Consider the following 10992-nt stretch of genomic DNA (forward strand, 5'->3'; position numbering starts at 1 on the left):
CTCCTATGGCAAGCTGTATGTTGGTGGATCACCGTTGTCAAAGGCTACCATCCGTCCTCTCAGTGAAAATGGTCCAGGTGCGCTGTCATCGCACGGCTAATCATCTGTCGGTTCTCACTCATGTTGGAATAGGATCAATTGATCCTTTTGCGTCTGTCACTACGCCCAACCCTTGTGAGTTTGAAGCTCGTCACAGTCATTCAATCCCTAAATCCTACTCAGAATACCACAGACAAGGTTTAGACTTTCTGGATTCTCAAGAATGCTGCCAATGGATTCTAGCTTATACCACGAAGATTCTGATTAAGGAACCCAAGAGATACTCATTCAATCGAAGGTAGAATGGAGGTGGTTGTCAGGCACGCGTTCATAGGGTGAGAATGGTGATGAGTGTCATGGATCATCACATCCATCATATTGAAGTGCAAATCAACATCTTAGATAGAAACAAGCGTGTTTGAATAGAAAACAGAAATAATTGCATTAATTCATCAAGACACAGCAGAGCTCCTCACCCCCAACAATGGAGTTTAGAGACTCATGCCATCAAAGAGTACAAAGTTCAGATCTGAAATGTCATGAGGTCCTTGAATAAATCTCTAAAAGTTGTTTAAATACTAAACTAGTAACCTAGGTTTACAGAAAATGAGTAAACTAAGATAGATAGTGCATAAATCCACTTCTGGGGCCCACTTGGTGTGTGCTGGGGCTGAGACTTGAGCTTTATACATGCCTAGGCTGTTTCCAGAGTTAAACGCCAGGTTGTAACCTATTTCTGGCGTTTAACTCCAACTTGTAACCTGTTTCTAGCGTGTAACGCTAGAATGCAACATAGAACTGGCGTTGAACGCCAGTTTACGTCTTTATCCTTGAGAAAAGTATGGACTATTATATATTGCTGGAAAGCCCTAGATGTCCACTTTCGAACGCAATTGAGAGTGCGCCATTTGGACTCCTGTAGCTCCAGAAATTCCATTTTGAGTGTAGGGAGGTCAGAATCCAACAGCATCTGCAGTCCTTTTTCAGCCTGAATCAGATTTTTGCTCAGCTCCCTCAATTTCCGCCAGAAAATACCTGAAATTACAGAAAAATACACAAACTCATAGTAAAGTCCATAAATATGAATTTTTCCTAGAAACTAATAAAAATATACTAAAAACTAACTAAAACAAACTAAAAACTACATGAAATTACCCCCAAAAAGCGTCTAAAATATCCGCTCATCAAATATCTTTAGCCGGTTCGGAGTCCCACGAGCGCTCATCAGTGATGGAGGGAGCCATTTTTGCAACAGACCACTAGAAGTTCTTCTCCTAAGATACGGGGTAAAACACAAGGTTGCCACACCTTACCACCCCCAAACAAGTGGGCAAACCGAGATATCTAACAGAGAGCTGAAAAGGATTCTGGAAAAGACCGTAGGAGCATCAAGAAAAGGACTGGTCGAAGAAGCTAGATGATGCTCTTTGGGCATACAGAACGGCATTCAAAACAACATTTACCATTGGAGCTAGAACACAAAGCCCTCTGGGCTTTCAAGCTACTAAATTTTGATAGCATTGCTGTTGGTGAAAAAAGGGTCTTGCAGCTGTAGGAGATGGAGGAGTTTAGATCTCAAGCCTATGAAAATGCCAAGATCTATAAAGAAAAGGCAAAGAGAAGGCACGACCTCAATCTGACACCTAGGAGCTTCGAAAAAGGACAGCAAGTGCTCCTCTACAACTCCAAATTGAGACTTTTCCCTGGGAAACTCAAATCAAGGTGGTCAGGACCCTTTCTTGTCACAAAGGTCTCGCCATATGGACACATAGAAATCATGGAGGAAAGTTCAAAGAGGACTTTCACTGTGAACGGACAAAGGCTCAAACTACATGGGCAACATGGGGGAAAACCCCAAAATGAAGTATCATCTCAACTAATGGAGAAATCATCGAGCTAGCGACGCTAAAAGAGCGCTTCGTTGGGAGGCAACCCAACCTAAGGTAGTTTCCTTTTCACGATCATTTCAATAAAAGTTACAAGTAGTTTTCCCTGTATTGTGAGGAGCTAAGTTTGGTGTTGCACACCAAAACAATCCAAGAGTGAATGTGTAATTCTAAGTTTGGTGTTTCACCAAAGATTTCAGTTAGAATCACACTACACCTCTTCAATGACAAGTTGCTAGCCCCAACCAATCAGGGAAACCACTTAACAATAGTTTAGTTTCTAGTCCATAGTCATTTTATTAATAAAAGCACATGAGGTTTTCTGCATGTATTCAATCTGTTGCATTAAGCAAGAAACTAAGTTTGGTGTTCACACACAAAATTGAGTTTAGAAATTCACAAGCATACATGCGTGCTAACTAGTTTCCAAGTGCTTTGGGAATAAGCAACTTCCAATTACTTTGCAAGAATCCGATCAATCTTCTGGAAAAATGGTGCACCATCATCCAAGGAGGTGAAGAAGGATGCAAAATTTATGGATGATGACAACAAAGGGAGAGCCAGAAGTCACCACCAAAAGGTTGTGTTGTTACTTGATTCCATCTGCTTAGGAATGCTCAAATCGGAAGTCTGAATGTGCCCCTGTTAATAGTTACTCTTTAGTCTAAATGACTAGAATCTAGTGTTTGTTTTCTTTACTTTTGTCATATGTGTGCTGGTCCAAGTTACCTGTTTTCACTTTCACCTTGCTTAATTGTATGCTTGCTCTTTAAGGTTAAATAAAAGAAAAATGTTATGGAAAACCAGAGTGGGGTTCATCTTATGAAGTAAGTCCTCAAGGTTCGTGGTGTGGTAATAGATTAGCTAAGTTGGATCACCTATAAGGTATGAGGGCACTCATGTGTATTGAATTACATGCTTGAAGCACATTCTATGAGACTAGCTAAACAACAAGACCCCAATAAGAAAAAGAGAAAGGACAATAAGAGTTTGAAAAATAAAGAAAAATAATAAGAAATAAGGCTAGGCACCAAGGGTTTAAATCTTGAGGGATGTGTCTGTGGTGTTCCTGTACAAAGGATCTGCTTGGATGAATAAGTTCTCTGGAGTGCTTCATCACTTGGTAACTTGGGTTAACTAACCCGGGATTATCAACTGAAAATCCACTATCAAGAGCAACCTTGCTACAGAACATTTAGTGATCCAAAGAGATGCTGGACACCAAGACCTCAAGTAAAAGAAAATAATAAACTATATGCCTGTAGTGTGCATGTATGGGGGAGAGAGACTTGAGGGAGTAGGTCCTTAGGGGTGTTTCAACACCTAAAACCTTGAACCAACTGGTTCGGGAGTGTTGGCTAAAAGCTTATTTTAAAGAGTCGCCCTCTCACAGAGCACTTAGCCTAAGAATGTAATAAACCCTGAAAAGAAAGGGATATCAAGGAATAAAGATCTCATAGGATGCAATTAAGCAAGTATTCAAGAGCATGATGAGGACCTGGAAACCAGTAAAGGAATGAACCTAAGTTGTTATGCATGAAACCCCATAAACCAAGAACTTTACTTCTATAATAAGAACTTGTTTCTCTTGTTCTTTCATTCATCATTCTTATGTTTCAGTACTTGCTTAGGGACAAGCAAGCTTTAAGTTTGGTGTTGTGATGCTAGGGCATTTTGGCCAGTTTCACTGACCTTTTCTTTACTATTTTAGGGTAGTTTCATGCATTTTCTTAGTAAATAAGCAAGTTTTGGGTAAATATTCACTTACATTTTGATTCAAGCAAACATTGTGAACTTTACATGATTTCATGAGAATTATGCATGAATTGAATGATAAAATGGATGATGCATGATCTCATGATTAAGAACCAAGCTTTGATGCACTTTATTTGCTTGATTTCAGGACAAAGGAAGTAAGGAAGAGCCACGTTAGTCTAACTAACGTGACCACTAACATGGAGTGGGAGCTAGCTTGCAACGTTAATGGAAAAAGTGATCACCAATAATGCCTTCGAAAGCCATCATAGCCCACGTTAGTGGCCACGTTAATTACATTAACGTGGAAGCTAACGTGGAGGAAAAGGGAAGCTCCAACGTTAGTGGTAAAAGTGAATACCACTAACGTTCCAAAAAGGGCACACTTGGCTACGTTAAGAGTCACGTTAATTACATTAACGTGAACTCTAACGTGGGAGGAACAAGGAATCGCCAATGTTCGTGACACTCACCTTTGTCACTAACGTTGGACTAAGCCAATATTGCCCACGTTAGTTACCACGTTAATTACATTAACGTGGAAGCTAACGTGGAGGAAGGAATGATGGGCCAACGTTAGTGACACTCACCTTTGTCACTAACGTTGGAGATGGAAATCCCCACCACGTTAGTGGTCATGTTAATGCAATTAACATAAGACACTAACATGGGAAGAAGGGGCGTTTGAAGCGTTAGTAACAAAGGTAAGTGTCACTAACGCTCTCGAAGCTTGGGCATGCCCACGTTAAGGGCCACGTTAGTTACACTAATGTGGATCACTAACGTGGGGAAAAGAAGCAAGAAGCAACGTTATTGGAAAAGGTGAATGCCAATAACATTTACGAAGGACCAAAAGCCAACGTTAGTGGTCACGTTAGTGCCACTAACGTTGAAATTAACGTAAGTCAAATAAGGTTTGGAGCGTTAGTGAAAAAGGTTATCGTCACTAACATCTTCAAACCCAAATTCACACTTAACGTTAACACCACTAACGTCCTAACTAACTTGCTACCATGCCTGACTCACTTTCTCTCTGCAAGCAAATCTAAGCCCACTAAAGACTGTAACTGCTTCAACTAAATATCCAAAGGCCCATATCCAAGACTTGAAGAGCCAACTAGAAGATCAAAAGAGTAGTATATATAGGAGTAGTTTTAAACTAGTAAGGAAGCTGGGTATTTTGGAGAACTACACTCTATATATTTTACTTTCTCTGCAACTTCTAGATTTAATTTCAGAATGTACTTTTCATTTTCGCCTTCCATTTCCAGAGCTATGAACAACTAAACCTCTTTTCATTGGGTTAGGGAACTCTGTTGTAATTTGATGGATCAGTAATAGTTTTCATTATTCTTCTTCTTTCTTTTCTCTTGATTTTACTAGAAAGCTTTCAATCTTCATCCAATTGGGTAGTTATCTTGGAAAAGAAGCTATTCATACTTGGATCTCTTCGGAACCTTGGAAGAGGAATGAAGAGATCATGCTAGAAATACTTTCTCATGTTGGACCAAATTTGGGTTTGGATGGATATAGTGACATATAATCCTACCAATACTTTGATTTGGGAATGCATGTGGTATAATCAGTGACCATACTTCATCTCTTCTCATGAGCAATTAAATCAAGGAATTGGGAAATTATTCAAGTTTTGAGAGATTGGGTTGCCAATAAATTGGAATCCAATCACGTAAGATTGCCAAGGAGATCAATGAATGCATTGATTGAGGAAGAGATGAGAATGAACTTGATTCGGAGAATACAATATCTCCTGAGCCCAATGAATCCCCCATTTCTGATCTTACCCATTCTCTTTATTATCTGCCATTTACTTTTATGCTCATCTTTCCAAATCCCCATTTAAGATTCCGCAGTTTACTTTCCGCCTTTTACATTTTGCCATTTATTTCCAACATTTATATTTTCTACTATTTACTTTCCCGCCATTTAATTTCCTGCAATTACTCAACTCAAATTTCTGCTTCGCTCAACTAGAACATTCCTCTAATTAAAGTTGCTTGACCAATCAATCCCTGTGGAATTCGACCTCACTCTATTGTGAGTTTTTACTTGACGACAATTTGGTATACTTGCCAAAGGAAATTTTGTTGAGAGACAAGTTTCCGTGCATCAGTAATTAGCTTAATTTCATGTTTTTTATTGGGTTTTTGACTTTAGTTAGTAGTTTGGTGTGTTAAATAAGGTTTTATGGTGTTTTGGTGGCTGTTTGGAGGTTTGGAATGCTTGGTTTGGTGCAAAACATAGAAAAATTTTAAAAAATAGGGCACCAACCTACGCGTACTGATAAACCCCAATTTTGTGGTTTATCTTGTGCTTAATTTGGGTGGTTTTATCAACTTTTCTCACATTTATTCAATGAAATAGTATGGTTTTGTAATTCTCCCTAAATTTGTGCTTAAGTGTGAAAACATGCTTTTTAGGCCTTAAAATAGCTAAATTTAATTCACTTTAATTCCATTCGATGCCTTGATATGTTTCTTGAGTGATTTCAGGTTCATAAGGCAAGTATTGGACGGAAGAAGTGAGGAGAAAAGCATGCAAAGTGGGAGAACTCATGAAGAAATGAAGGAACTGTAAAGCTGTCAAGCCCGACCTCTTCGCACTCAATCGACCATAACTTGAGCTACAGAGGTCCAAATGAGGAGGTTTCAGTTGCGTTGGAAAGCTAACATCCGGGACTTCGAAATGATATAAAATTTGTTATATGTTGCTTCGCGTATAGGGGCGCGCACGCGCCATGTACGCGTGCGCGCCGATGCTGCTCGTGGCCCACTAAAGTGAAATCGCCCCCAGCGATTTCTGAAGCACTTTGGGCCCAACCCAACTCATTTCTAATGCTATTTCATGCAGAATTCAAGCTTGGGCAAAGGGGGAGTAATTTTTTGGTAGTATAACATCATGTAGTTTAGTTTCTAGAGAGAAAAGCTCCCTCTTCGCTCTAGAATTAGGATTAGAATTTCTTAGATCTAGGTTTAATTCATGCTTTGATTTACTTTTCCTTTACAATTTCTTGTTCCTCTACTCTTCCTCTCTCTAATTTTGTATTTCATTCTTGTAATTGCTTACTTTGTTGTTGATGCACTTTTATTCTTCCATTTTCCTTTAATGCAATTTATGATTCATGTTCCTTTATTGTTGATTTGATTTGTTGTTGTTTAATTCCTTGCAATTGAGTAGTGTAGATTTATTTTCCTTGCTATTTTACTATGTTTTCCTTTTATGCCTTCTAAGTGTTTGATAAAATTCTTAGTTGGATTTTAGAGTATAATTTTAGTGCTCTTGGCTTGGGAAGGTAACTTAGGAACTCTTGAGTTACTATTGTCCAAGTGATTGACGATTGGGAGCCATTAACTCTAGATCTCACTAATTGAATTGGTGGAGAACTAGGACTTATGGACTTGGGTTGACATAGCTCATTTGACTTTCCTTTATTAGTTAAAGGATGACATAATGGGGTTGATCCTTGCCAATTCTCATGTTGTGGTTAGTGATTAGGATAGAGATCCTTGACCACCTAACCTTGCCAATACCTTTTTGTTAGTTTATTTTCTTTGCCATTTATATTTCTTGTCCATCATCTCAAAAACCCCAAAACATACTCCATAACCAATAACAAGGAACTTTATTGCATTTCTTAGGCAGAACGACCCGAGGTTTAAATACTTCGGTTTATAAAATTTAGGGGTTTGTACTTGTGCCAAACAAATTTTTGTATGAAAGGACTATTGTTTGGTTTAGAAACTATACTTTACAACGAGACTTCATTATTTGTGAATTCTAAACCACACAAAATATCGTTCATCATGTACGTGTGCCTCACGCGTACGCGTGCCTCATGCGTACGCGTGACCCAAGCATTTTCGACCATCCACGCACACGCGTCACCCACGCGTACGCGTGGATTGCAAAATTTCACCTCCTAGCCAAAAACCTGAGAGTTGTGCCTACACTGCGCCAACATTGTGCCTGAGGCACAAAAATCAACCCACGTGTACGCGTGCCTCACGCGTACGCGTCTCCTCTCTGGTTTGCCATGCACGCGTACGCGTGACCCACACGTACGCGTCACCCCATTTCGCCACCATCCACGCGCATGCGTCCCCTACGCATACGCGTGGATAGCCTTCCTTCATCATCGTCTCTTCTTCTCTTCTTCTCTCTTTTTCTCTTTTCGTTCCACCTCTCACCCATCATCCAACACTACCAAACACCATTCATAACCATTCCTTTTAGTTAGTTAGTTGTCTAGTTAGTTTCATTTTTGTTGCATTTTTATTTTCATAATAAGTGTTGGATTAATTTTTTTTACTATTTAATGCTGCTGCTCACTGATAGGATGTTAGTTTAACATCATTGTTGTAAATTGTCATTGTTGAATTTTATTGTTGAGGTTATAATTTGCTACTTGGTTTTGGATTTTTCATGCTTAATCTTGCAAATACCAAGTTCATAAAAAATTTTCCTTCAAGCACTCTAAATCTTTTTGAATTTCATGTTGTAGCTAGCCACCATGTGATTTGAATCCTATTATTTGATTAGGCAATTAATTTATGGATGTTATGCATTTATCTTAATACATTGTGCTTCTTAAACATATGCATCCATATGTTTTGGCTTGAATGATTTCATGCTTCTTTATTGCTTGTTTGGTTGTCTTAACCTACAAGTTTAAAGCATTTCAAGTACACTAGGATAAGTGAGGTGCATGCTTCTCTTGTGACATAGCTTTCTATGCTAGTGTGAGTTCTAAAGGGCGCCTAATTTAGAATTCACACACCTACTTTCCTTAATGTCACACTAATCCACTCACTCAATTCTAGTTATTTACCTCATTCCAACAAGTTATGCCTCATTGCTTTTGTTTTTTCTTATCTTATGGTGTTATTTTTTATTTTTTATGAATGATGCACCATAAGCAAAAATGGAAGCAGGAGAAAGAACACGCAGCACCGGTTGACCTACCAGCTGACGGTAGCAACTTGGAAAGTCACCGTACCCTCTTGCTCATCTCATAATGCACCGAGGACGGTGCAAACTTTTAAGTGTGGGGAGGTTGTCCGACCAATCGGCGCTTTTGGGTGACAAATTTCTAATCTAACACTTTTGCATTTCATATTTAGGTCTTTTAGGATTTTATTGCATTTTCTTATATTGCATATATATACATAATAAGCTTAGTCAAAATAATGAAAATTTTCAAGAATTTATCTATAGGGCACACAACCCAATTGATTTGAGTGAAAATCTTTTCATTAAACTTGCTTGAATTATATATTGTGGAACATGTTTTGAGCTAAGAACACAAGCTTGTGAGTTTTGAGCCTAATGGTGTGGTTACATCTTATAACCACTTATTTTCCTTCTTATGTGCATTATTCTCTTTCTATGATTGTAATCTTTGATTTGTTTGATTCTTTATGTCTATTATTTTGTGTACTCATGCATTTATATGATTGAGGCCATCACTTCATTTAGCTCACTTACCCAAATAGCCTACCTTTTATCAATCTTTGTTAGCCAACTTTGAGCCTACAATTAACCCACTTGTTCTTAATATTAGCACATTACAAGCCTTGAAGCGAAAAATAATAAATGTCCTTGGTGCACGAAATCGTGATTGTTCATTCCTTGGTAACGGCACCAAAAACTTGGTACGCACATTCATAATCTTAATTCTTTGTCACAACTTCACACAACTAACCAGTAAGTGCACTGGGTCGTCCAAGTAATAAACCTTACGTGAGTAAGGGTCGATCCCACGGACATTGTCGGCTTGAAGCAATCTATGGTCACCTTGTAAATCTCAGTCAAGTGGATTCAAATGGTTATAGAGTTTTAATAATTAAAAGATAAATAAAACGTAAAATAGGATAGAGATACTTATGTAATTAATTGGTGAGAATTTCAGATAAGGGTATGGAGATGCTTAGTTCCTTCTGAATCTCTGCTTTCCTACTGCCTTCATCCAATCCTTCATACTCCTTTCTACGGCAAGCTGTATGTTGGGCATCACCGTTGTCAATGGCTACATCCCGTCCTCTCAATGAAAATGGTCCAAATGCATTGTCACCACACGGTTAATCATCTGTCGGTTCTCGATCATACTGGAATAGGATTCAGTAATCCTTTTGCGTCTGTCACTACGCCCAGCACTCGCGAGTTTGAAGCTCGTCACAGCCATCCCTTCCCAGATCCTACTTGGACTACCACAAACAAGGTTTAGACTTTCCGGATCTCAAGAATAGCCGCCAATAATTCTAGCTATTACCACGAAGACTCTGATCGTAGATCAGGAGGCCAAGAGATATGCATTCAAGCTTGTTTGCATGTAGAACGGAAGTGTTTGTTAGGCACGCGTTCATAAGTGAGAATGATGATGAGCGTCACATAATCATCACATTCATCATGTTCTTGTGTGCGAATGAATATCTTAGAGAAGAAATAGGCTTGAATTGAATAGAAAAACAATAGTACTTTGCATTAATTCATGAGGAACAACAGAGCTCCACAGCTTAATCTATGGTGTGTAGAAACTCTACCGTTGAAAATACATAAGAACAAGGTCCAGGCATGGCCGAATGGCCAGCCCCCTAAACGTGATCAAGAGATCAAAAGTGATACCAGGATAGTCTCAAAAATGATCAAAAGATTCTTAACACGATAGTAAAAAGTTCTATTTATACTAAACTAGTTACTAGGGTTACAGAAATAAGTAAATGATGCAGAAATCCACTTCCGGGCCCAGTTGGTTTGTGCTTGGACTGAGCATTGAAGCTTTCACGTGTAGAGGTCTTCCTTGGAGTTAAAGGCCAGTTTATAACTTGTTTCTGGCGTTTAACTCTGCTTTGCAACCTGTTTCTGGCGTTTAACGCCAGAATAGGGTAGAAAGCTGGCGTTGAACGCCAGTTTGCGTCATCTAAACTCGGGCAAAGTATGGACTATTATATATTTATGGAAAGCCCTGGATGTCTACTTTCCAACGCAATTAAAAGCGTGCTATTTGGACTCCTGTAGCTCCAGAAAATCCACTTTGAGTGTAGGGAGGTCAGAATCCAACAGCATCTGCAGTCCTTCTTTAGCCTCTGAATCTGATTTTTGCTCAAGTCCCTCAATTTCAGCCAGAAATTACCTGAAATCACAGAAAAACACACAAACTCATAGTAAAGTCCAGAAATATGATTTTTATTTAAAAACTAATAAAAATATATCAAAAACTAACTAAATCATACTGAAAACTATGTAAAAACAATGCCAAAAAGCGTATAAATTATCTGCTCATCACAACACCAAACTT

The sequence above is a fragment of the Arachis ipaensis genome, chromosome B4 (genome assembly GCF_059453495.1).
Source record: "Arachis ipaensis isolate K30076 ecotype BB chromosome B4, ASM5945349v1, whole genome shotgun sequence".
Taxonomy (NCBI): Eukaryota; Viridiplantae; Streptophyta; class Magnoliopsida; order Fabales; family Fabaceae; genus Arachis; species Arachis ipaensis.